This window comes from Marmota monax, unplaced genomic scaffold, assembly GCF_021218885.2.
Source record: "Marmota monax isolate L192 unplaced genomic scaffold, Marmota_monax_Labrador192_F-V1.1 WCK01_AAM20220418_F8-fsc00007, whole genome shotgun sequence".
Classification (NCBI taxonomy): domain Eukaryota; kingdom Metazoa; phylum Chordata; class Mammalia; order Rodentia; family Sciuridae; genus Marmota; species Marmota monax.
Window position 1 is genome coordinate 27,838,347 of NW_026692781.1, and position 24,948 is coordinate 27,863,294.

General features: G+C 37.4%; 1 protein-coding gene across 1 annotated transcript in view; it reads left to right on the forward strand.

Moving 5' to 3' along the window:
- The first annotated feature begins 1,425 nt into the window (after nucleotides 1-1,425).
- Nucleotides 1,426-24,948, forward strand: part of Slc39a10 (solute carrier family 39 member 10) — a 141,871-nt gene continuing 118,348 nt past the window's right edge. Inside the window, exons 1-2 of the mRNA XM_046447274.2 lie at nucleotides 1,426-1,582; nucleotides 9,279-9,357. The gene's annotated coding sequence lies outside the window, so the exon portion shown is untranslated. The remainder of the gene's footprint in view (nucleotides 1,583-9,278; nucleotides 9,358-24,948) is intronic.

The window sequence follows — 24,948 nt, forward strand, 5'->3', positions numbered from 1 at the left end:
CACTCCATATTCTAGTATGACCCATTTTCAGCTCCTGAATTCCAAGAGAGCATTAGAAATCCCCATGCCATCCCCAGCCGGACCACAGATATGTTCACTGGAAGGGGAGGATTTGAGTTCTCAGCAGGGGCTATGGCACTAAGGGAAGAAGTGTTGTGTGGTTACTCGCACAACCAAGCCTCTGCCAGACCAGGAGAAGAATGGGAAAAGCTAGAAATGATGACCTTTTTGTGTTTTTCTTCATTCTCTTATAATGTATTCAGGGTCTCTGGCCTAAATAGCTATCTGACTGGTCTCTGTTTTAAGTGTGAAATAAACAATGGAAGGACACTCACTAGTCCCCATAAATCTGGGAATGGACTGGGCAGAGGGCACCAAAACTTTCCCAAATTATGGAAATTGCATTGATTGTCTTCCCAATGGTTCCAATACTTCAATTAAAAGCCATTTGCCTTGACTAGCTCAAAATATATTTAAATGAAGTTGAAAAAGAAAAATTATAAGAAATATAGAGTGCTGGGGATATAACTCAGTGGAGAGTGCTTGGCAAGCATGCATGAGGCTCTGGGTTTGATCCCCAGCACTGCAAAAAATAAAAAATAGCAAACAAAACTAGTTCCAGTGATGGTTAAGACTGAAGAAACAATTGACACTTAAAAGAAAGAGGACTCTAGACATACAGGCACAGTGGAATTGTTTTAATCAACATTTCATGCAGCAGCTCTGCATGGCCTTCCCATTTCTCAATAGCTTTGATTTGTGGAAATAATGGTTATGTAATTTCCACACATTGTGCTCCAATCACAGCATGTAGGCTACAATAAAAAGAAAACAACCAACCGTACTTGAAGCTGGAGATTTTGATAAGGTTTCTTTTTACTTCATGAAGTTTTTTTAACGTGGTATTTTTCTAAGGCAACTGAAATATTCCTACTAATCTTAAGCAGGTAGATATGAATGCAGCAAGGTGGTCTCATTTTCTTAAAGGTATCTATAGCAGGGACAATGATTAATCTAGTTGTAAAATATTAACAAAAAACAAACTATTGGACTATAAAAATCCCACAGTTAACAGATTGTTAGTCTTTCCTCTTAAAAAAAAAACCTCTATGCCATCTGTTTACAAAAGATGAGAAACGTTGAAGAAAATTATTTCCCTTAGGGCATAATGCTCCAGCCATTCAGAGAGAGGTCTCTCTGGCATTTTTAATAAGGATTTGGTACAAGGATGGAGACAGCATCAGGACTGCAGAGTCATTGGCCAGGAAAAACAAAAATGACTTCCCCCGGTGCCCTATTTTAGTTTTATTCTTTGAACTTCCAAGAGTTTATTTATTGTTGTTGTTATTATTATTTTTAATTTGGCACAGACTGTTTCAAAAATCATCTTGGTTCCCTTTTTTGAAGTGTGTTCTTTTTTTTTTTTTTTAATTGTTGAGACGATTTCTAAAGTGCTCCACCTCCACCACCTGTCATCAGATGGGGGCTGCGGCTGGGAGAACGCTCATCCTCCTAAGAGCAGCTGTGGACTGAATGGTGAAGGGCAGCAGCCACAGGAACAGAGGCAGGCACAGGTTTGAAGGTAGGTGGCAACACGATGTCGCAACATAAAAATACCCATGCAGTAGATCAGTGAGAAATTTTCATAGCTAAGTGTACCTGGAGAACTGCAACTAATTTATTAAATCTTAATTCTCTCAAAAGGATTTCCCCCCTTGGTTGCATATACAATTCTGGGAAATTTTCCTCTTCTCACCTAGTCATTTCTATGTGATTAATGGTACGATGGTCACTCGTCACTAGATGGCATTGTGCAGTGTTCCTTGACAGCAGTAATTTAGCAAAGTTACTGCTTGGGTCATTTTTCAATATATTCTTCTTCAGTATGGATCTTGAGAGTCTAACTCTGATCCTAGAGTTTGGGAGTGTAGCTGGGTGGTAGAGCACAGTCCTGCATTCAAGCTCCAGCACTACCAGACTAAATAAGTAAATAAATCTGATCCTGGATATTTCACCTCTGTATGTTTTGTGGAGTTGATATTGTAAAATTTCTATCTTATTTAATATTGTTTTTCCTCAATGTATCTCCTAATACATGAACCCAACATATATTAGTCTTAAATCAATAATAAATTTATTCTTCCTTTACATTTTCTTTCAAGTCTTGTATGCAAATGTATACTTATAGAGGCTTTGCAGAAATAAGTGTGTGTGTGTGTGGGGGGGGGTCATTGGGGATTGAAATCAGGGCTTTGCTCATGTTAGGTATGTGCTGTACCACTGATATCCACACCCCCAGAAATAAAACAAAGGTCAATACACCTAGTATCTCTACCTAAGCATTCAGTAGGAGAAAACACACACACACACACACACATATGAACACTTGCTTTGACTAAGCATGGCCAATTGAAATCTAATCATGGATAAGCTATGCATATGGAATAACATAAACATGATCAGTTCATGCTTTGACAAAGCTGTGGAATTTATAAAGGTTTTATAACAGCTATGAATAGGAAAACTGATGTTAATATAATGAGTTTATGGTCACAGTCTTGTATTCTTCCAGGTATGACAGGGAATTATGACCACTTTCATTTGTTGTTTCTCAATAAATCTTATAATACTGAAGAATAAATTCTAATGTCTATGTTGTCAATTAGAAAAATTTTTCTAAATTATAAGTTTTTCTAAATTATAATTACAACTTAAGACCTGAGAACTTGTAATTAATCATGGATTAAGATGTATTATTTGGGGCCTGGTGTGATGGCACACATCTGTAATCCCAACTACTTGGGAGGCTAAGGCAGGAGAATTGAAAGTTCAAGGCCAGCCTGGGTAACTTAGCAAGAACCTGTCTCGAAATAAAAATTAAATGGGCTGAGGATGTAGCTCAGTGGTAGAGTGCTTGCCTAGCATGTGTGAGGCCCTGAGTTCAATTCCTAGTGTCACAAAAAAAAAAAAAGTGGAATGATAAGATGGCAGATAAATAGATAAATGATGGATAGATGAATGATAGCATCTAATATACTACTTGATATTCTAAATAGTTCTCTATAATCTGTAATATTTGGACTAGTTTGTAGCTCAGGGTAGAGTACTGGCAAGACCCTGGGTTCTATTTCCAACACCAATATATTGATCTTCTATTTTCATTTACTTAATATATGAAAAAACGTTTCTCTGCTTTAATTTGCTTTTTTATTTTTTATTTCATTCATTCATTCATTCATTCAACAAACATTAACTGAACACTTTCTTTAGATTCAAAGAGATAAATAGGACACTAAGTTTGCCCTCAAAAATCTTTTAGTCTTTTATGTCTTTCCACAAACATGAAGTAAATATCAGAATCCTTTATGGGAGAAGGAAAAGGGAGAGTAGAGAAAGAAATGTAATGCAAATAATCTTCGGTGAGGATATTAGATGTGTGGATTATGATCATAATTCTGCCAGTAACTCATGCTATCATCCAGGACCTCCCTCAGTATACCTTCAAATGAAATAATTTTATATGGAACTGACTTACAAAACTGTAAAACACTTTTAATATTTGACTTTTAAAGTCTTTTTAATTTCTTCCCATAAGAATCCCACATTTTTTAAAATAGAACTTTGATCCTGCAATCAATGCTTCTTCCCTTTAAATTTTCCCTTCTATTTCAAAAGTCAGCAGCATAAATAAAATCCATTAAATTTCCAATTCATCTTGTAAAACAAAAGTGAGCAGCCAAGCACCATGATCTTGGAGAGACAGGCAGAAGGCCTAACTCCATGTCCTATGATCGCATTGAACTAAAGCACAGAGACGGTGCAGATCCCCTTTCCTCTTCTACTCTGCTGATTTCCTGCTGCTGCTTTAGGTTTTTGTAGTGAAAAATAGAATTTCAAGAAAATTTTATCACAATAACATATGTGGGATGATCTCTTGTGAGTTTCCTTATGATCCCAGGACTTTACCTCATCAATACTTGTATGGCAAGAAAAAAAAAATTCTTGTTGATAACTGGATTAGGAGAGTCAGACTATATCCTAGATAATATCTATTCTCATATTCATTTAATAGTTCCGCAAAATGCTTATTTTTCACTAAGGCAAATCATATCTTAATCTACTATAGGTAAATCAGAAAACTTTTCTTTTTCCACAGATTGTGTACAGAAATCGTTATGTAAAGAACAACAAACTCAAATGTATTTAAGACCACAAATAAAGATCCATGCAAAGGTGTGTCCCTGGAGAGATCTTTGACTGGATCTAGGTGTATAGAGAGAGGTGCTTTATCTTAAATTTTCTGATCCATTATGTGAGGATTTTGTCTTTAACTTCATTACTGCATTAGGCTGTATTTGTAGTAGGATGACAGCTTACCTGTAAAGATTAACTACTAATTAAGCATTTGGGCTGAAACTTCCCTTAATTTATTGTCAGATCTTCATTTGAAATAGTCTCATTTTATTAAGAAAAGGGGGAAAGCAGCTTGGATTCATTCTACCTGTAAAAAAAAAAATGATTTCCCTGTACTTATTTTGAATGATTATCATTCTAGAATATCTGTCTACCATCAGACATGAGCTATGAGGAAACTTAGAAGATGGAAATGAAAGTTTCAAGACCAAGATACCTATTATTTCCTGACTTTCTCTTCACTATTCGGGTTTATGACATTCTTCTCTTTTTTCAAAATATTATTTCAAGGCAACAAATATTATAAGAATGACTTATTAGTATTCGTGCACAAAGAACTGGTGAATTCTACTTCCCCAGTCTCAAAGACCACAGCACTTGAGCTTTTCATCATCAGTATATTTGAATGAAGTGACCGTCTCCCTCATGAAAGTATATATATTCAATTTCACCATGGACAAAACTCATCCATAAAGAACTAGAGATTTAAAAAAAGATATTTTTGGAAAATGTACTGAGGCTTTTCTCTAAATATAAAATGTCATTTCATCAGTGCTGGTCATTTTTTAATCACATATGACAAAAGATCACAGATGCTCATAAAAAAATCTAAAAGGAATGGAATGTTATTCTCTTCTGAAATGGCTAAGTATCTTTCCTTTAAACTGTTTTGAAAAAGAAAAACAAACTTTACCACTTTGAAGAAAATGCAGGAAGCCATATGGTCCCACCCAAAATTCCTACATGCAAAACGTCCTCATGGGGAAAGGGTTCAAGGTGTTTTTGAGAACAGAACTTTAATGTTTCTGCCTATTAACAATGGTACTTCCTGTTTTGACCTTTCACTATACTGACGCTATCAAGAAAGTATATTATGGACTTCTCCTTTTTGCCCAATAAAGACCTGTTCTCTCACTATGTGTATAGAGTTCAAAGTGAACATTGCCACTACTCAGTTCTCCTGGGGTTTTATTAATTGATCTGTGGTAACCCAACAAGGTTGGAATGTCAATAATTTATAGTTACCTAGTGGTGAGCCTGGTATTGAAGTCAGCAGACTGTGCAATATTCCTCTGTTCAAATGTGCATGAAGCTACATGTTGTCTCTAAACAGCCCCTATGTTTTACTAAAAAATATTAACAACCTCTAACAGATTAGTACTCAGTGATCTCTTTCTAAGCCATCTTCTTTAAAACAATGAGAGGAGGTCTGGGGTTTTAGCTCAGTGATAGAGCACTTGCCCAACATGCCCAAGGCCCTGGGTTTGATGCCCAGTACTGAAAAAAAAAAAAGACAAGAAAAACTTACTAGGTGATACTTTTTTCAGGAAACTGAGACTTAAGGATCACTTGAGTCCAGGAATTTGAGACCAACAAAAAGTGCCTGGGCACCCTTGAGTTCAATCCAGGTACCAAAAAAAAAAAAAAAATCCCCATCCTTCCACCCCACCCCCATTCTCCCACCCCCCACCCCAGCCAAAAAAACAACAAAAAGGAAACTTAATCTTGGAATTTATCCTTCAATTCTTGAGGGAAGTTATGTATCCCTATGCCATAGAAAAGCAATTTATTGGCTATCTTTTGTAAATTTTATAATATATTTTCTTATATAAATATATAGTATTAATGTACAAATTAAATTAAATACGCATAAATATAAATATCAGGCAAACCTAAATAGCTGCTTCCTTTACAATATTTCAGTAATTTGAATATACTATAAAAATAAATTCCTTCAGGCATTTACTACTTTCACTGATGATTTATGTAAGACCTAGTTAAAAATTTTTTTGAACTTCATATGTTTTAGATGCAGAGTCAGATTGTTGCCCAAATCAAATGATACTAAACAATAAAACATTTGCTAGAACAGAAGATGAGGAAAATATCCTCAAAGGATACTATTGATGTTGCTAAAATTGCTAATCCCATTTGGAAATCTGTGCAACTTGATGAGCAGATGCACAAAAGATATTAGTGGGAGATCTGAGATAACCACAGATAATTAGAAAAGTCAGTTCTTAGCAGAATGCATTCTGGGGCAGAAATGTTTTAGATGCAGAAGATTTTCTGGCACAATAATTAAAATAACTACATTTTTTGACCATTTCTATAACTTTATAAACTAAAATAACAATGAATAATTGTCAAAAGCCAATATTTTCTACTTCTTCCAAAACCACACTTCTTCCAAAAACACACTAAAATTGTCTCTAAAAAATGATCACCAATACATGTTTTCTTTAATCTTGAATTTTTATTTTTATTTCTTTCCTACCAATAAACAACTGATAAATCAATTTTCTTGATTCATTATCAACACTGGACAGGTCAGAGAAATAGAACAAAGGTAAATTAATTTTTTGGTTGTTTATTTTGCTTATTTGTTTGTTTTGGTACTGGGAATTGTTTGAATTGGTACAGGTAAAGCCCAGAGGTGCTTCATCACTGAGCTACATCCCCAGCCCTTTTTATTTTTTTTATTTTGAGACAGAGTCTCACTAAGTTCCTGAGGCTAGTCTCAAATTTATGATCCTCCTGGCTCAGCTTCCCAAGTCACTGGAACAACAAGTGTGGGTCACTAGACCCAACACTAAATAAATTTTTAAAACCCTTTATAAATAAAATATATTATGCAACCACAATAATCCATTAAATTCAAGCTACTGTATATCTACGATCACTTTTTTCTCTAAAAATCAGTGCTTAACAGGTCCAGTTTTAGATGTTTAGGACTTAAGAGTAGTAACTGGGGAGTCAGATGTTCTGAATTTTAGTTATAGGATAGTAGTACCACTCATTAGTATCTTCAGTAAGACAAATTTACTCCAGTAGGCACTAATTTTCCCCTTTATTAAATGACAATGATAATACACTGAACTTCATACACTTGCTTAGAGGATTAAATGAGATAATATATGTAAAGTACCTACTGCAAAGTCTGGGACATAGTAGGCATGCTGTAAAATTACTAGTTGCAATTTGTCAATATAATGCAATAATTCTGGCAATGCTAGGCGCAATGGCTCACGCCTGTGATTTTAGAGGCTTAGGAGGCTGAGACTGGAAGATGGCAAATTCAAAGCCAGCCTCAGCAGCTTAGCAAGGCTAAAATTTTAAAAGAGAATAATAATTTTTAAAAAATAATGATAATTTTTTAAAATTAAAAAAAAAAGCAGGGGGTGGGGATGTGGCTCAGTGGTAAATTGCCCCTGGGCTAAATCCCCAGTTCTCCCCCCACAACAAATAACACCAACAATAATGTTGTTGATAATGACCATAATGATGCCTGTTCTACAGGAGTTCTAAACTTCCTCCTGAGGTTTCTAGTTTCATGTGGGACTAAGAGGCAAGCCCCCGAACGAACCTCTCCTGTTCTTCTTGAGAACACAATATTTATGTAGAAGTAAAATCTTTGAAAATTCACTTTCCTGTTGCCGACACCTTCATACCTCACTTGTTGTTTATGTAGGGAGGTATGTAGACCTGAAGAAGGAAAAGGGATGCCTGAATATTTGGGAACCACTTTTGAAGGGGGAGAATCCAGAAAGTCAGTATGTTTTATCTGACACTTGTTCAGTTGGCACTGAAAACTACATAACAGAGAGCTGAGAATCATCACTTCAAGGATGAAAATTTTAAGATATCTCATATCTCAAGTATACACTAAGAATCCTGGGCTGAGAGTGTTTCTCTTCCCTAAGCATGCACAAGGCCCTGGGTTCAATACTTGGCTCCACAAAAAAAAAATGAAATAAGAATACCAGCTGGAAACACATACCTGTAATCACAGCAACTCAGGAGGCTGAGGCAGGAGGATCTCAAGTTCAATGCCAGTACATTTAATTTAGCAACACCCTGTCTTAAAATCATTTTTTTAAAATATTTTATTTTATTTAGTTGTAGATGGATAGAATACATTTATTTTATTCGTTTATTTTTATGTGGTGCTGAGGATGGAAACCAATGCCACACATGTGCTAGGTAAGCACTCTACCACTAAGCTAAAGACCCAGCCCTTAAAATAATTTATTTTTAAAGGGCTGGGTGGGGGCTGGGGATATAGATCTGTTGGTAGAGTGCTTGCGTCAAATGCACAAGGCCCTGGGTTTAATCCCCAGCACCACAAAAAAAAAACAGGAAAAAGGACTGGGAGATGTAGCTCAGTGGTAGAACACTCCAGGAACAATCCCCAGTACCACAAAATAGGTAGATATCGGGATAGATAGATAGATAGATAGATAGATAAGAAAAGTGTTGGGAAAAAGTATAATGGCAGCCACACCCCAGGAAAAAAAACCCAACATGGTGCCTAAGGACCTTCTCTTCCTATTTTCCCCTTTTATGGCGCGAAAAGTTCCCGCCAGTATAAACTCTCCCGATGGCGCCAATTTCAAATCTCGCTGGCAGGAAACCTTAGCCCCAATAAGAACTAATTTCGTGGGCTCCGGAACTGACATCTGGAGGAACTTACCAATAAACGAGTGACCCATCATTTACCTAAACCCTGCCATCTCTCCTTAGATATAAGCCCACAGCCTTTTGTAATCAAGTGGAACTCTCCCCAGCGAATTGTCTTTCGTGGAGGAATTCTTTCAAAAAGAATAAAAGAGTCTGTCGAATTTTACAAAATTATAAGGAGGAGTTTGGAAGTTCAGGAACAAAAGCTCTATGTTAAGAAAAAGAGAATTAAGAGGTTATAAAAATCACAAAAGCTAAAAATGTGCTGTAGGTTAGAATTTGATGGGGGTCCATTGGGATGCTGATTAGGAACCAAACCCCTCCTTAAAATACCAGCATAACATACCTTAGACTGAGGCAAACTGACATCATTTTAACCTCTAATCCATTCTCTCTTTACCTAGAAAGAGACATTTATTTAAGGGAAAGCAGAGTTGCATCCTTTGCTTTGGACTTGGAGCACCTTGAAGAGCTGTGGCCAGGGTAAGTCTTCTTCCACTCAACCTACCCTAGCATTAAGGCATATTTTGGTTGAGATCATGGAAAGGATGTTAAGGGCCCCTATGACATGGCTTTGTATTTCCCTATTTGCCATTTTATTTTATTTTATTTACTTAGTACCAGGGGTTGAACCCAGGGGCGAGCCACATCCCCCTCCCCCTTTATATATATATATATATATTTTTTTTTTTTTTTTTTTTTGAGACAAAGATATCATGGGAGAAGAGATGTCTCTGGGAAGGGTCCGAGGAGTTCCGAGGGAAGGAAAGGAGGATCTCAACTCAGGACTAGCAGGGTTCTTGCCATATGTGATGGAAAAGAATTCCAGCACTAGCCAGACAAAGGCACAGACAGAGATTTATCTAGGAAGATAGATTCTCATTCAAGGGAGAATGAGGCTGTCTCAAGGATGAGAAGCAGCCCTGACTTGGGCTGGGGGTCCAATACTTGGGCTGTATCAGGGGCCAGACTGGAGGTGGATCCAGGCTGGAGCCGCACAATTTCACGCCATTTTTCTCTGCATTTGTGTATTTCCCTCACCTTACAAGGGCATGGGCCAAGGGCATGTTGCTCAAGATTTACAGCTATGCTTTGTACATCTCAATGGCTCGTGGGTGGGTGTTTCCTTTAAGATTCACTATTTCTCTTTCTTTATCCTAAGTCCTTATCTGAGGGTCTTGCTAAATTGTGGAGGCTGGCTTTGAACTTGCTATCCTCCTGCCTCAGTCTTCTGAGTCACTAGGTTTCCAGGCATGCATCATCGCACGGGATCTGTTTACTATTTTAACTTGATGTCGGTCAACCAAGATTCAAGAATGGCCAAGTGCTTCTAGGGAATTCATGGAATATTTTGTTGAAGACATAAACTTGAATTTCTACAAATAGAAACTCAATACCCATTGAGAAACTGTACCGACTTTGAACTTGAGTCATGTACCTTGTCCCCTTCCTTCTCTCTTCCAAACCTTTTTCTCGCTAAGCAACTCAGTGAGACCCTGTCTCTAATAAAATACAAAATAGGGCTGGGGATGTGGCTCAGTTATCACGTGCCCCTGAGTTCAATCCCCAGTAGCCCCCCAAGAAAAAAACCCAACCCTTTTACTCATGTTCTCAGCAGAATAACAAAACTAGGAACTAAGTCTAGTAAAGAAAATAAGTATTCCATACTCAGAAAGATGAATTGTTGGTGTTGTTATATACACAGTGAATCATTAATTTGAAGTTTTGAATTGGTAGATCTGTGTTTTTAAAAGCAATTCAGTCAGGCGCGGTATACACCTGTAATCCCAGGCACCGGAGAGCCTAAGGCAAAAGGATTATAAATTTGAGGCTACATTTTAACATGACCCTGTCTCAAAAGGAAAAATGAAAAGGGCTGGGAATGTAATGAAGCCAGATAGAGTGTCCCTGGGTTCAATCCTTAATACCAAGGAGGCACAAGAAGATCTTAACAGGGCTGGGTGGGGCTCAGCAGTAGAATGCTTGCCTAGCACACGTGAGGCCCTGGGTTTGAACCTCAGCACCACATAAAATAAATAAATAAAATAAACTAGAAATAAAAAATAAAAACATTTAAAAAAGATCTTAACTACTTGTTAAATAGTCTAACATAAGCAATTTTCAGCAAAATTTTCATACTAATCAGAAAAATTGAATTAGTGAATTGTAACATCAGTTAAAAATGTGATGAGGAAGATATACAGCTAGCATGACCTTATGTCTTAGAATTGATCCTTAATACCAAAATATTAATAGAATAGAAATAGAAATATATTCAGAAGAATCAAGGCACAAACTGACCACTAAATATTTTCTTACTCTACATGTAGCATTGAGAAGGAACAATACCTTCATTTCTCCCCCTTGTATTATTTTTCCCTTTCCCCTCATTTCCTCTTGTATGTTCTTTTGTATAACCCTGAGGTTCTCCTTCCATTTCCATGCAATTTCCCTTTTCTCTCCCTTTCCCTCCCACCTCTCATCTCTGTTTAATGTTAATCTTCTTCTCATGCTCTTCGTCCCTACTCTGTTCTTAGTTACTCTCCTTATATCAAAGAAGACATTTGGCATTTGTTTTTTAGGGATTGGCTAACTTCACTTAGCATAATCTGCTCTAGTGCCATCCATTTCCCTGCAAATTCTATGATTTTGTCATTTTTTAATGCAGAGTAATACTCCATTGTGTATAAATGCCACATTTTTTTAATCCATTTGTCTATTGAAGGGCATCTGGGTTGGTTCCACAGTCTTGCTATTGTGAATTGTGCTGCTATGAACATCGATGTAGCAGTGTCCCTGTAGCATGCTCTTTTTAGGTCTTTAGGGAATAGACCAAGAAGGGGAATAGCTGGGTCAAATGGTGGCTCCATTCCCAGCTTTCCAAGAAATCTCCATACTGCTTTCCAAATTGGCTGCACCAATTTGCAGTCCCACCAGCAATGTACAAGTGTACCCTTTTCCCCACATCCTCGCCAGCACTTGTTGTTGTTTGACTTCATAATGGCTGCCAATCTTACTGGAGTGAGATGGTATCTTAGGGTGGTTTTGATTTGCATTTCTCTGACAGCTAGAGATGGTGAGCATTTTTTCATGTACTTGTTGATTGATTGTATGTCCTCCTCTGAGAAGTGTCTGTTCAGGTCCTTGGCCCATTTGTTGATTGGGTTGTTTGTTATCTTATTGTCTAATTTTTTGAGTTCTTTGTATACTCTGGATATTAGGGCTCTATCTGAAGTGTGAGGAGTAAAGATTTGTTCCCAGGATGTAGGCTCTCTATTTACCTCTCTTATTGTTTCTTTAGCTGAGAAAAAACTTTTTAGTTTGAGTAAGTCCCATTTGTTGATTCTAGTTATTAACTTTTGTGCTATGGGTGTTCTATTGAGGAATTTGGAGCCCGACCCCACAGTATGTAGATCGTAGCCAACTTTTTCTTTTATCAGACGGCGTGTGTCTGATTTGATATCAAGCTCCTTGATCCATTTTGAATTCACTTTTGTGCATGGCGAGAGAAAGGGATTCAGTTTCATTTTGTTGCATATGGATTTCCAGTTTTCCCAGCACCATTTGTTGAAGATGCTATCCTTCCTCCATTGCATGCTTTTAGCCCCTTTATCAAATATAAGATAGTTGTAGTTTTGTGGATTGGTTTCTGTGTCCTCTATTCTGTACCATTGGTCCATCCGCCTGTTTTGGTACCAGTACCATGCTGCTTTTGTTACTATTGCTCTGTAGTATAGTTTGAAGTCTGGTATCGCTATACTGCCTGATTCACACTTCCTGCTTAGCATTGTTTTTGCTATTCTGGGTCTTTTATTTTTCCATATGAATTTCATGATTGCTTTCTCTATTTCTACAAGAAATGCCGTTGGGATTTTGATTGGCATTGCATTAAACCTATAGAGAAATTTTGGTAAGGGGGAGAAATGAAGGTCAGTAGAGGGGGTAGAGAGAGAAGAGGGGAGGGGAGGGGAGGGGAGGGGGGATAGTAGAGGATAGGAAAGGTAGCAGAACACGACAGTCACTAGTATGGCAATATGTAAATCAATGGATGTGTAATTGATGTGATTCTGCAATCTGTATATGGGCTAAAAATGGGAGTTCATAACCCACTTGAAGCAAAGTGTGAAAGATGATATATCAAGAACTATGTAATGTTTTGAACAACCAACAATAAAAATAAATAAAAATTAAAATTAAAAAAAAGAGAAGGAACAATACAAAGCTGGGTGTGGTGTCTGCACACCTGTAATCATCCCAGGTATTAATCATCCTTATTTTTATTTTGAGGTACTAGAGATCACAAATTCAAGACCAGACTCCCCCATTTTAGGGAGATCCTGTCTCCATACAAAATTAAAAAGGCTGGGATGTAGCTCAGCGGTAGAGCATTTGCCTAGCGTGCATGAGGCCTTTGCTTCAATCCTTAGTATCACAAGAAAAAGAAAAAACAAAATAAAAAGAAAGGAAAGGATAGATTCCTAATGCAAAAACACTTTTATGAAATGATGAAGGAGAATGAATCGTAAGTGAATAATATAAAGGGAAATTAGCAGGGGCAAGGAATAATGAAAATAAATACAAGTACCTTTCCATGTGGGGTAAAACACGCATGTTAAAACATTTTAAAAGTCTGTACAGTTTTCATGATGCTGGCCTTACAGGTTGAAGAGGTAAAGATAATTCAAATATGCCAGGCATGGTGACACACCTCTGTAAACCCAGCTGAGACAGGAGGATCTGGAGTTCAAAGCCTGCCTTAGCAAAGGTGAGGTGCTAAGCAACTCAGTGAGACCCTGTCTCTAAATAAAATACAAAATAGGGCTGAGGATGTGGCTCAGTGGTCAAGTGCCCCTGAGTTTATTCCCTATACAAAAAAAAAAAAAGATAATTCAAACACAAATTATATGATACAAAGTCAAAGTTCTGGTTATTAAATGGTACTGGGGAATTATTATGAGCATGGAAAATAGGTGAAAAAATCTCTAATTCTGATTAGTATTTTATATTATATGCTAGAATTGCTCTGTGCTCTTTGTTGTTGTTTTGTTTCTTTTTCCTTTTTTTTTTAAGATGTTACACCTTAAGATTAGCTATAGCAAGAGTACAATTTTAAAGATAAAAGAAAATTACTTACAGGCCCAGACACATCTGTAAGCATTTGGGGTCAATGCCAACTGCGAAGTGTACTGGGGGGTGTCCACTCCCAGGGATAGAAGCTGGGCTCCGGGCTACTGGAAGAGCTGAAGTGTGAATTAACTCTGTGGGTGCAAATCCTCTTCCAACTTGAAACACCAGTCAGTGTAGGTGGTCCATCCCACATTTACATTTCCAAATACTTCTCTCTCAGAACATATACAATTTAGAGGGTTAAAACCTTCAGGAAAAATATTCAGGAACTGGAGACCAGGAGTAGCCTTATGGAAATCTGCATGATAATTGTGCTATTTTCTGAAAGAAAGCAGCCAAATAAACATGCTAAATAATCAAGGATGCTGGTAATTTTTCCGATTTACCTTACTCTCTGTTCACAACTATTCAGGGTCTCATTTCTACAGAGCTTCAATGAGATTATTTTATTACACATGATGTGAATCTTGAAGAGATTTGTTTTTTCTTTCGTTGATGTGGGCATTTCTGCATGGATCCCAATCCTCAAGCTGTTTCACAATACAATAATTTTAACAATTTAAAAGATTAAGTTTGTGGGTTATCTTTTTTTTGCTTACTCTGTATAGCTGAGTTTTGTCATTCCTCTCTAAAACACATGGTGGTGTAGTCTTTCTCTTTCTTTCATTTGTTCTTTCTTTCTTTTTCTTTCAATTACCACATAATAATTGTACATATTCATGGGGTACAACGTTGATGTTTTGATACATATTTATGATGGATAAAGGGATCAAACTAAAGATCAAATCAGGTTAATCAACATATTTACCACCTCAAATATTTATCATTTCTTTGTGCTAGTAATATTCAAAAATCCTTATTTTTATTTTGAGGTACTAGAGGTTGAATTTAGGGGCACCCTACTTCTGAACTATATGTCCAGCCTTATTTATTTATTTATTTGTTTGTTTATTTATTTATTTAGGTACCAGGGATTGAACTCAGGGGCACTTAACCAGAGTCATATCCCCAGCCCTTTCTTGTATTTTATTTAGAGATGGGGTCTCACTGAGTTGCTTAGGGCCTCACTAAGTTGTTGAGGCTGGCTTTGAAATCATGATCCTTCTGCCTCCACCTCCTGAGCCACTAGGATTGTACACCACCAGCTATTTTATTTTGAGACAGAGTCTCCCTAAATCACTAAGACTGACCTCCAACGTGCAATCTTCCTTCCTCAATCTCCTTAGCTACCAGGCCTAAAATCCTTCCTTCTAGTTATTTTCAAATATGCAGTAAACTGTTGTTAATAACAGTCACCCCACTATGCCATAGAAGACTAGAACTTAACCCTCCCATGTAACTACATTTCTGCATTTTAGAAGCTCTTTTTCTACTTTCTTCCCCTGCCACCTTTCCCAGCCTTGCTGACCTATTTTACTTTCCACTTTTATGCGATCAATTTTTTAGCTTTCAAATATGATGAGAACATGCAGTGTTTGTCTTTCTGTGCCTGGCTTATTTCATTTAACATAATATCCTCCATCACCATCCATGATGCTGTAATGACAGGATTTGAAGACTGGATAATATTCCATTACGTGTGCACACCACATTTGCTTCATCCATTCATCTGTCAATAGCTTGGTTGTTTGTCTGTCTTGGCTATTGTGCATAGTGGTGATTTCCTTTCCTTTGGCTGTGTACTCTTTTTGATAACCTCAAACGGAGTCCAGGCCATTGGATTATTTCACTCAAGTCTCTGTTGCCTCTTTTCTCAGGAAACCAGCCAAAGGCACCTCTGAGGCCAGGAATTACTACCTCTCAGCTTCCTTTCCTTTTGCTAATGTTGTCTCTTCTTCAAGTTTTGTATTTCCAGCCTCCTATATTCCTCTTTTTTTAAATTCCCACAAACTGAGTACTTCTCAGTTTCCATAAGTCAACACTGAAATGTTCATAGTTTAGGAAATAGCATACAGAAATAGAGCTGTGTGTCATAGGAGAAGTATGACTTGCTATAAGTAAATAGCCTATTGTTTGCTGTGAAACTCAAAAGATTGCCGGTTCCCCAACTGAAGGGCTAGATGTGTGAGAGGTGAGGCACAGACACAGCACACACTGTATGCAGGGTCTGGAAGACAACAATGGGCTGCAGTGTTCAGGCCCTGGTCAGAAGCTCCCTGCCTGCAGCAGCAGCAAGACTAGCAGACCAACAGGTATTTTGCCCGGTTTGCCTAAATTTTAAAATCTACCATAGATGCCTTCAAAATGAGATACTTGCAGCCTTCTCGGGCCTTCTAGTATTGGGTAGTTGATTCTAAAAGTCTTCCAAAGGAGACAATGTTAGCATTCCTTTCCTTTTTTTCTTATGATAATAATAAATTTAAGGCTAAAACCTGACCCAGAGATGAGTTATTTCTGGCTTACCATCTTTTTTGGCCAAATGCCTTGTTTGAGTACCAGATGTTTCTATTTGTTGTTGTTTGTTTTGTTTTGTTTTATTAGGAATGGTTGGTACTGAGGATTTAAACCCAGTGGCACTTTACCACTCAGCCACATCCCCAGTCCTTTTTATTTTTTATTTTGAGACAGGGTCTTGCTAAGTTGCCAAGGGTCTTGCTAAATTGCTGAGGCTGACCTCAGTTTGCAATCCTCCTGCCTCAGCCTCCCCAGTCAACTGGGATTACAGGAATGTGCCACCACGCCCAGCTCCTGATTTTTCTAGATGTACAAACTGAAGAGTTGGAACACAGGGAAAGAGAGAGAGCATTGTTTTGCTTTTCTCTGAAACTCTGGTTTATATATATACAAATAAAACCAAAGGAAACAGTGGTGTTTACACATAAGGTACTCTGGAATTGTGTAGAAGATTAAGGGTTCTCAGATGTCAAAGAAGGCCCTAGAACAGAAAACCTAATATCAAAGGTCATGCCTTCAGAGCAAAAGTTCAGGGTGAAGCAAGGTTTGGGGACCTGCCAGGCCAGCACTATTTCTCTCTGTTCTTCCTAGATTCATTTGTTTGTTTATTTATTTACAGTGCAGGGGATTGAACCCAGGACCTTGCACATTCTAGACAAGTACTCTATGATTGAGCTACATCCAAATCCCTTCTCAGACTTTAGACACTCAAGTGGGATGGTGTCTTGTGAGCAGTTGCTAAAAGGAAAAGCAGTTGCTTTGGGTTGAAGGGAGTAGAAAGATTAAATCTGAAGGAACCAGAATTCACCCTCTGAAAGCCACAAGCTCTGTGTTATGGTGACCAGCCAAAGCACTTTGTACCTTTGCTAGAACTAGTGCCTGCCTTGCCCTAGCCACAAAAGGCAAGTGGGAAAATACTGTTATCTAGTTAGATTCCAAATTCTTGTCAGGTTACAACTGCAATGCCCCCCCTTGCCCCCACCCCAGTCCTGGGGATTGAACACGGGACCTTGTGCATGTGAGGCAGGCATTCTATCAACTGAGCTATATCCCCAGCCCTGTTGGCTTCTTTTGATAAAAGAAGGTGGGGTATCTTCGTCCATCCAACATATTAAAAAAATATGTAGTACAAAAGTTCAAAAGCCAAAACAAAACTACCTCCTAAAGCAAAATTCTGGCTCCAGGATTTGGGTGAGTTTTCTTTCCTTGATTGCAATCATTTCCAAGAGAGAGGAACCTCTTTTCCCAGTCTCACTTCTTTAAAAAGAAAAAAAGCAAGTTGAAGCAGAATTAGCAATGACCTTCCTCATCTTGGGATCCAAAGGGCAGGATGGGGCTGTGTTAACACAATGACAGAAACAGGATGGAAACCCTTGTTACTGTTTTTCAGAAGCTAGCCCAAGGGTTGCCATGGTAACGCACCAGTCTATGAGACTACTGTGAGCTTTAGGGTACAATTTTGGGTTACATTCTTAAAAGAGCACATCAAGTGTTTGCATTAAAAGAATGAGAAAAGAATCTTTTGGAAGTAAACCAAAACTGGTTTAAGTTACTGATTTGAACTTTTGAAAGCATTAAGTGTCTTGGGAGAAAAAACAATAGAAATGTATCAACTAGTAAATCTTGCTAAGCCTGTAGAAGACACATCTGATAGCAAAACTGAAAGAAAGAATTGTAAAGTCAAAAACAATTGGAGCTATTTTGTAATTTAAATATGCACATATTTGGTAAGAATTGGAACTATAAAAGAAATTGTTCTTTGCTCTTAGCTCTCTGCTGTCCCCTTGGGATTACGTGTGGAAGATTCCATGACAGGAGATTTGATCCAGCTATATTTTTGTTCTGAAGTCATTGCTTCTATACATTAAGAGCTTTATTAATTTTTTACAGAAAAGCATAAATGAACAAAGTGCTCTTTTAGAACGATTATTCCTGGAAGAAGTTGCTTAACTACATAGGATTCTGCAGTTAAATTCTTATCTAATGTTTTATGGTAGTCTCTAACCTTGCCTCTTTGGCTTTTCAGATTAAATAGAGTACAATGACCTTGTAGGAACAGGGTTCTGTACAAATTGTCATGCCTTTTAGAGCTTTACCTTTACTAGAAAATTTTTGGGGAAAATATTATGAAGTAAAATGACAAATTCACAAACTATTTTAAGATGAAATAGAGAACTTGAAGGAAATTACATACATGGGGCAGGACAGCTTCTTGCCAGCTCTGCCCTCCCATAGAACCCTCTGGTTCTCCCACTTAGTACTTTACGGGAAACTTTGAAAAGCCAGATTCAAGCAATCTCCTGGAATTTCCTGAGGGGGGATCCAAACAGTACAATATATGAGTAGGTCCTAATTACTGCTTAATTTTTTACACTTAGTTTAGGGAATTTTTGACTTGTCTTTTTACAGCAATTATAGGGGTAGAGTGTAGGTTAATGTGATTCTAAGTCAGAGGCCAACGATGCTAAATTTGGTTCTTTTTTTTTTTTTAAGTTTGCAAACTAAGACTATTTTCCGCTATTTAATGGTTACAAAACTGCAAAACAAAAACAAAACAAAAAGAAAACATGACATGCGAAATGATATGAAACTAGAATTTGTGGTATACCTAAAGTTTTATTGGAACATAGCTACACTTTCATGTATGCATCATCTGGGACTGCTTCTGAACTGTTAGGGCAGAGTTGAATGGGTGCCACAGAGACCATATGGTCAGCAAAACCCAAATATTTACCATCTGGCCCTTTGCAGAAAAAGTTAGACAATCTCTGATCTAAAACAGAATCTCTACCTCTGCCAAGGTGCAGCATAAGTTCTCTAACTATCAAACATTAATCAAATTATATTAATATTCCACTAATGAGACCTGTTCAGATAGGAGTTCACTGTCCTGGTACAGAAACCTAAAAGCACAAAGACCAAGCCTGGTAGTTGACAGTAAAGAAGGGGAAAAGCACAAAAAGAAAATAAGAAATATATGTAAGTAAAAAAGTGCATAAGATATGTCTAAGCAATTTCTTCCAAAGAAAGTAGGAAAGTTTTCAATGGTATTTGCTGTTAGGTTTCTTTTTTATGTCAGAAACCAAAACTCCCTGTTTTCAACCAAGTGGAAACTGTGGAGACATTTCCACTTAATTAGTGATTTTCTTTCAGAGGAATTAATGATCAGTGTGTGCAAGTTCAAGTTCTGACCTTATTTGTCAAGCTGCCTGAGGTTAAATGTGCTGGGAACAGGACAAAAGGAAGCATGGAGATATGAGTCCTGAGACTTCATTCATCTTTGATTAATTGAATCCATGAGAATATCTTTCTGGGCAAATGATAACCTGCTTCCTTTAAACCTAGGAAAGTCATTCTTTTGAATTAAAATTCTAGTCATGATTCTAATTTAACCAAGTGTCTTGTCTCCCTATTAAATCTTGGAGAGTGTCATACTTTTTCTTGGGTCCTGGGAAATCTTTTGTGAAACAGAACAGTTGAAGCCAGGAGCCATGACACATGACTATAATCTCACTATTTAGGAGACTGAAGCAGGAGGATCTCAAGTTCAAGGCCAACCTGAGCAATGTAGTGACACCTTGTCTCAAAATAAAACTTAAGTGGTTTGGGGATATAGCTTAGTGGTAGACTGCATGAGGCCCAGGGTTCAATCCCCAATACTGCAAAAATAAAAATAAAAACTTTTTAAAATTTTGCAATTGTACCATTTCCTTATCAGGGACTTCTCATTTCTTTTTGCTGTTGCATACAGGGGCAGTGTTTGCATAGTGTTAATGCTTGCTGGGTTGTGCCCCAAGATTGTAAACAATTCTAGGGTCCCCTGGCTATAATGTAGCTTCTCATTTCACACTCAGAATATTGTAGAATATAAGTGAATATAAGAAAATCAATTAATCCATTCTCGTGTTTTAAGTAAATTTCAGTACCTTTATACTAATTCTGGATTGTAATAAATGAATTGATACATCTCTGTTGTATTTTCCTCTAATTTGATCTTGAGATTCCTGTCAGCACTGCCCTAATGGGGTCCTGGGCAGTAGGTGGTCGTGGATATTTACAGTGTACTTTCCAAGGGATGCTTCTTTATTGTGGTAGATGAGCTAATGACTGAGTATCTTACCTGTGACCAGGTGATCCTGACCAAGGGAGCTTATTTAAGCGGGCATCCTTTGGCTCTCATCTGACCTCTGTCCTATTTACTCCCACCAAGATAACCACTATCCCAGGAGAGTCCCAACCTGGAGAGAAGTTAGATTCAGGTGTGTCAGTGAGGTGAGATCTGGAGGAGGCAACTCAACAAAATGCATAAAATCACAAAAGGGGTGTATTACAGACCCCAGACAGAAGATGCATCACACTTAGCAGGGCCAGTTGGTAGGACTTAGTGGCCCCGGGCTTGTGCACTCAACCAGTAAGTGGAAAGCAAGAGAAGAAAAAGAAAGGCATCTGTGAGCCAAAGCCTTTTGGGGGATCCAGGATATTACCCAAGCAAAAATTTCCTTCAGGGGCTATAACTGGTGTGTTTAGAACAAGTAGATACAAGTTCCGTGGAATCACACTGTGGCTGAGAGGTAGTCACTGTGGCATATCTACACAGTTCATTTGGGCTACAGGGGTCAGGAGAGTGAGTCAAGTAGTTTACCCACCTATCCCATAGAGACATGGTCACGAGGAGTCGGTTTCGTAAGGTAGATATCTGAATCCAAGCACGTGGAGGAACTGGGAGGAGGCAGCAAACTGGAAACTGTGCCAAGGGTGAAGAAGCCTTGCTTCTATTAGGGGGAAGTGAACCTTAAATTCTAAATGGATGTAGATCAATTTTTTCACTGATGCATACAGTGGGTGATATTCGCATGGGGTAAATGCTTGCTTTACCCCAGTAGGTTTCTCAGCAGCCAGCACTCTACCCCTGAGCCCAGCCCTGGAAACGAGTTTTAACAGTGGGTTTCTCAGAATCTTCACTCTTCACAAACTGCTGGGGAAAACATTTCATTTCATTGGTATCTCTTCTACTTTCTTTGTATGCTCCACAGCATTCTCAAGAATGTGCTTATTTTCATTAGGCCTAAACAGCATTCTCTCAAGGTCAAATCATCTCAGAGTCTTTTTGCCCTTAAATATTTAAGGCAGCATTACTTCAGGAATGAACATCCATCAAAATCATTTGGTATGAAAAATCATCTGGTACATAGTGCTTTCTTTTAACAAGTTAAAGAAATAGAAGGAACAGTTTTGGATCTACGTTAAAAGGATACCTGCATTTAAGTAGAAAATGAAATTTCCTAAGTTAACCTACTGGGCTTTTAGATTTTTTTTATATCTTATTTTACAATAACTTCATCAGACAGGAGAGAGCAGAACTGACCACTGGGTCAGCAGGGGAGTTCCAGGCAGAAATAATGTAGTGCAAGGCAAATTAAGATCATTGTGGCAAATCTGCAGGGAATCTTCATTCCCCAGAGAGTTGAAGGCCTAACTGCCAAAAAGGGATGCAGCTCTCAGCCTGAAGTGGAAGAAAGGCCTCTTGAATGTGAACGTGGTGGCTGGCAGTGTGTTCCGCAGCAGCTGGGGAGTCTGCTTGGAAAATAAGGCTTCTTGCAGAAACTGAGACTTAATTAATGTCAGCTCTCTAGATAATAAATTCATATACTATAGAACCTAATTTCTGGAAATGGCTGATACTACTTGGCAGCCACAAATTCAGCACTAAGGCTTTCCACAGAGGCCTGTCCATCTGGTTAGACTTTTCTGCCTGCTGATCAGGAGATAAAGTTTTTTGTCCCCCTTGATTACACAAGTCTTCCTTTTCTGACTTCCGAACAATAACTTTTCTTCTTAAATGCTTTATACCAATAAATAAAACCTTTCAACTTTTAAAATTCTTCTCTGTCCCATTGTATTTTCCTTAGTAACTATTACTTCTAGTTTAAATATGAATACGCTGATGCTTTTGAAACTTCCTTTCAAAAGAAGTGATAGATTTTCTTAGCAAGTCTGAAATTGATTTAGCAATATGTTGAAAAAAATTGCACCTTTGATTAGTCTGGATTTTTGTCATTCATGTAGCTTACATTTTTTTCAGATTTTGTTGTTGTTTGTGTTGCCCTTTGTGTGTGTATAACTGGAGATTGAACCCAGGGGCATTCTACCACTGACCTAAAATTTATTTATATATTTACATATTAAATTATATATATTGTTTGTTTGTTTATTTGTTTGTTTTAAGACAGGGTCTTGCTTAATTTCCTAGCTGACCTTGAACTTGTTATCCTCCTAACTCAGCCTCCTGAGTAATTTGGGCCACCATGCCTGGCTATTATGCATTTTCTTAATTTCTTTCTTTTTTCTTATTTTTAAATTGATGTATTATAGTTGTACATAATGATGGCATTTATTGTTCCATATATGTACGCACACACAGTATAGCAACATCTCTCTACTGTCCATTTTCCAATCTATTGGCTTCTACTTCTTATCCATTTTCTTCCTTTTGATTACCATGGGCTTAATTTGTTCTTTTAGTTGCTTATCATGAAAGTTTAGATCATTCATATTAAACCCTTTTTTTTTTTTTGGTACCAAGGGTTAAACCCAGGGGTGTTAAACTACTGAACCACATCCCCAGCACTTTTAATATTTTATTTAGAGACAAGCTCTTGCTAAGTTGGTTAGAGCCTCACTAAGTTCCTGAGGCTGGCTTTGAACTCTCGATCCTTCTTCTTCAGCCTCCAGAGCCTCTGGGGTTATAGACATGCATCACTGCACCTGGCTCTCTTTCTTCTCTTCTAATATAAGCATTCAGTGTTATGTATAAATCTGTCATCAAAGACTGTTTTAGCTGCATTCCCTAAATTCTGCTGTGGATTGTTCTAATTTTTTATTCACTTCAAATTTTTTTCTTTTTGTCGTGCTATTTAGAAGTATGTTGCTTAATCCAAATATTTGAGGATTCTCCATACATCTAGGAAATTAGTGGTTTCTTATTTCTGTAGGGGAGCAAAGACTTCTTTTTCCTTGCCTGTCATGAAATGAGTCCCCTTTAATGAAAGACAGCTTAACAAGAGAAAAAAACATAAATTTATTTAATATAATTTTCTTCATAAGGAAATGAAGACCCAAAGAAACGGGGAGACCAATGTATTTTATGCTTAGGTTTGATAAGAAATAGATAGTCATGGAAGGTAAGATTAGATAAAAGGGTATGATCTAATGCTAATAAAATGGGAAAACTTAGCAAAGGAGAGGGAGCATGGAATGGAGTTCTTAGGACCTGTGTCTGACCTGCATCTGACCTGCTTCAGAGACGAAGGGTCAAGAGAAGATAAACGAGACCTTCCTTCTTATGAGATTTTCTGTAATGCACAGATGCCATATCTTAGAGTAATATGTCCTGAGCCCCATCATTGTCTTCCATTGTAGCCAGGGATAGATTTTATTTTCAATTCCTGGTCTATCTTCTTGAATGTTTTATACTGAAGAATATGTAAATTTTGCTGTTTCTGGATACAGTTCTCTATGTATGTCAATTATGTCGAGTTGATTAATAATATTGATTGTTTTTGTTCGTTGTTTTATTCCGAGTACCAACAACTATCAGTTAATTGTAAATATGTCTCATATGAATGAATGAATGAATGAATGAATGAATGCATGAATCATACATGTGGTTATCATTTTCACATTTACCCAGACTTTATTTTTTATTATTATTTATTTTTATTTTTGGTCATGTTGAGGATTGAACCCATAGCTTAGTTCATGCTAGGAAAGTTTTCTTCTACTGAGCTACAACCCGGAGTTCTAATAAGTTCAGGAATGAGATACTTTCAAAGAATAACGTCAAACCTAACCAGTGTATCTGTCACTAGCACTCAAACAATCATATGGGAGCATTAAGGTAGAAAGGCCGTGTGAGATGCATTTCTAAGTCTATCACTGTAGGGTTTACTGCATATTCCCGGTTATTTAGAGTTCAAGTGACTGCTGTCTTTCGAAAATGTTCTGAAAGAAAATATCCAGAGAAATATTTATTTGGCAAATCAGCATAAATTTGATTTCATGGTGGACAGTTAAGGATGGGAAGTAAAGGGGACCAGAAGGGAGATTGTGGCCCTGAAATATTTATAACAAAGAACATTTTTTAAAAATATTTATTTATTTTTTTAGTTGGATACAATATCTTTATTTTATTTATTTATTTTTACATGGTGCTGAGGATCGAATCCAGGTCCTCGCATATGCTAGGACTCTACCACTGAGCCACAACCCCAGCCCAAAGAATATTTTTAATGATTGCAAATTTTTAAATTTTATTCTCTCTTTACAAAGCCTTTGTTTCTTCATAGGACTCTTTAAAAGAGACTTCAGTCATTCATGGCCCAGGGGAAAAAAATATGATACTTATAGTAGAATTGATCAAACTTTTTAGAGTAACCTCACTGTTCCCCATAAGATCTGTTCAATATTTATTTATTTTAAGATTCATAAAAATCAATATTAGTTTATTTATTTATTTGATTATTTATTTATTTATGGGTACCAGGAATCTAATCC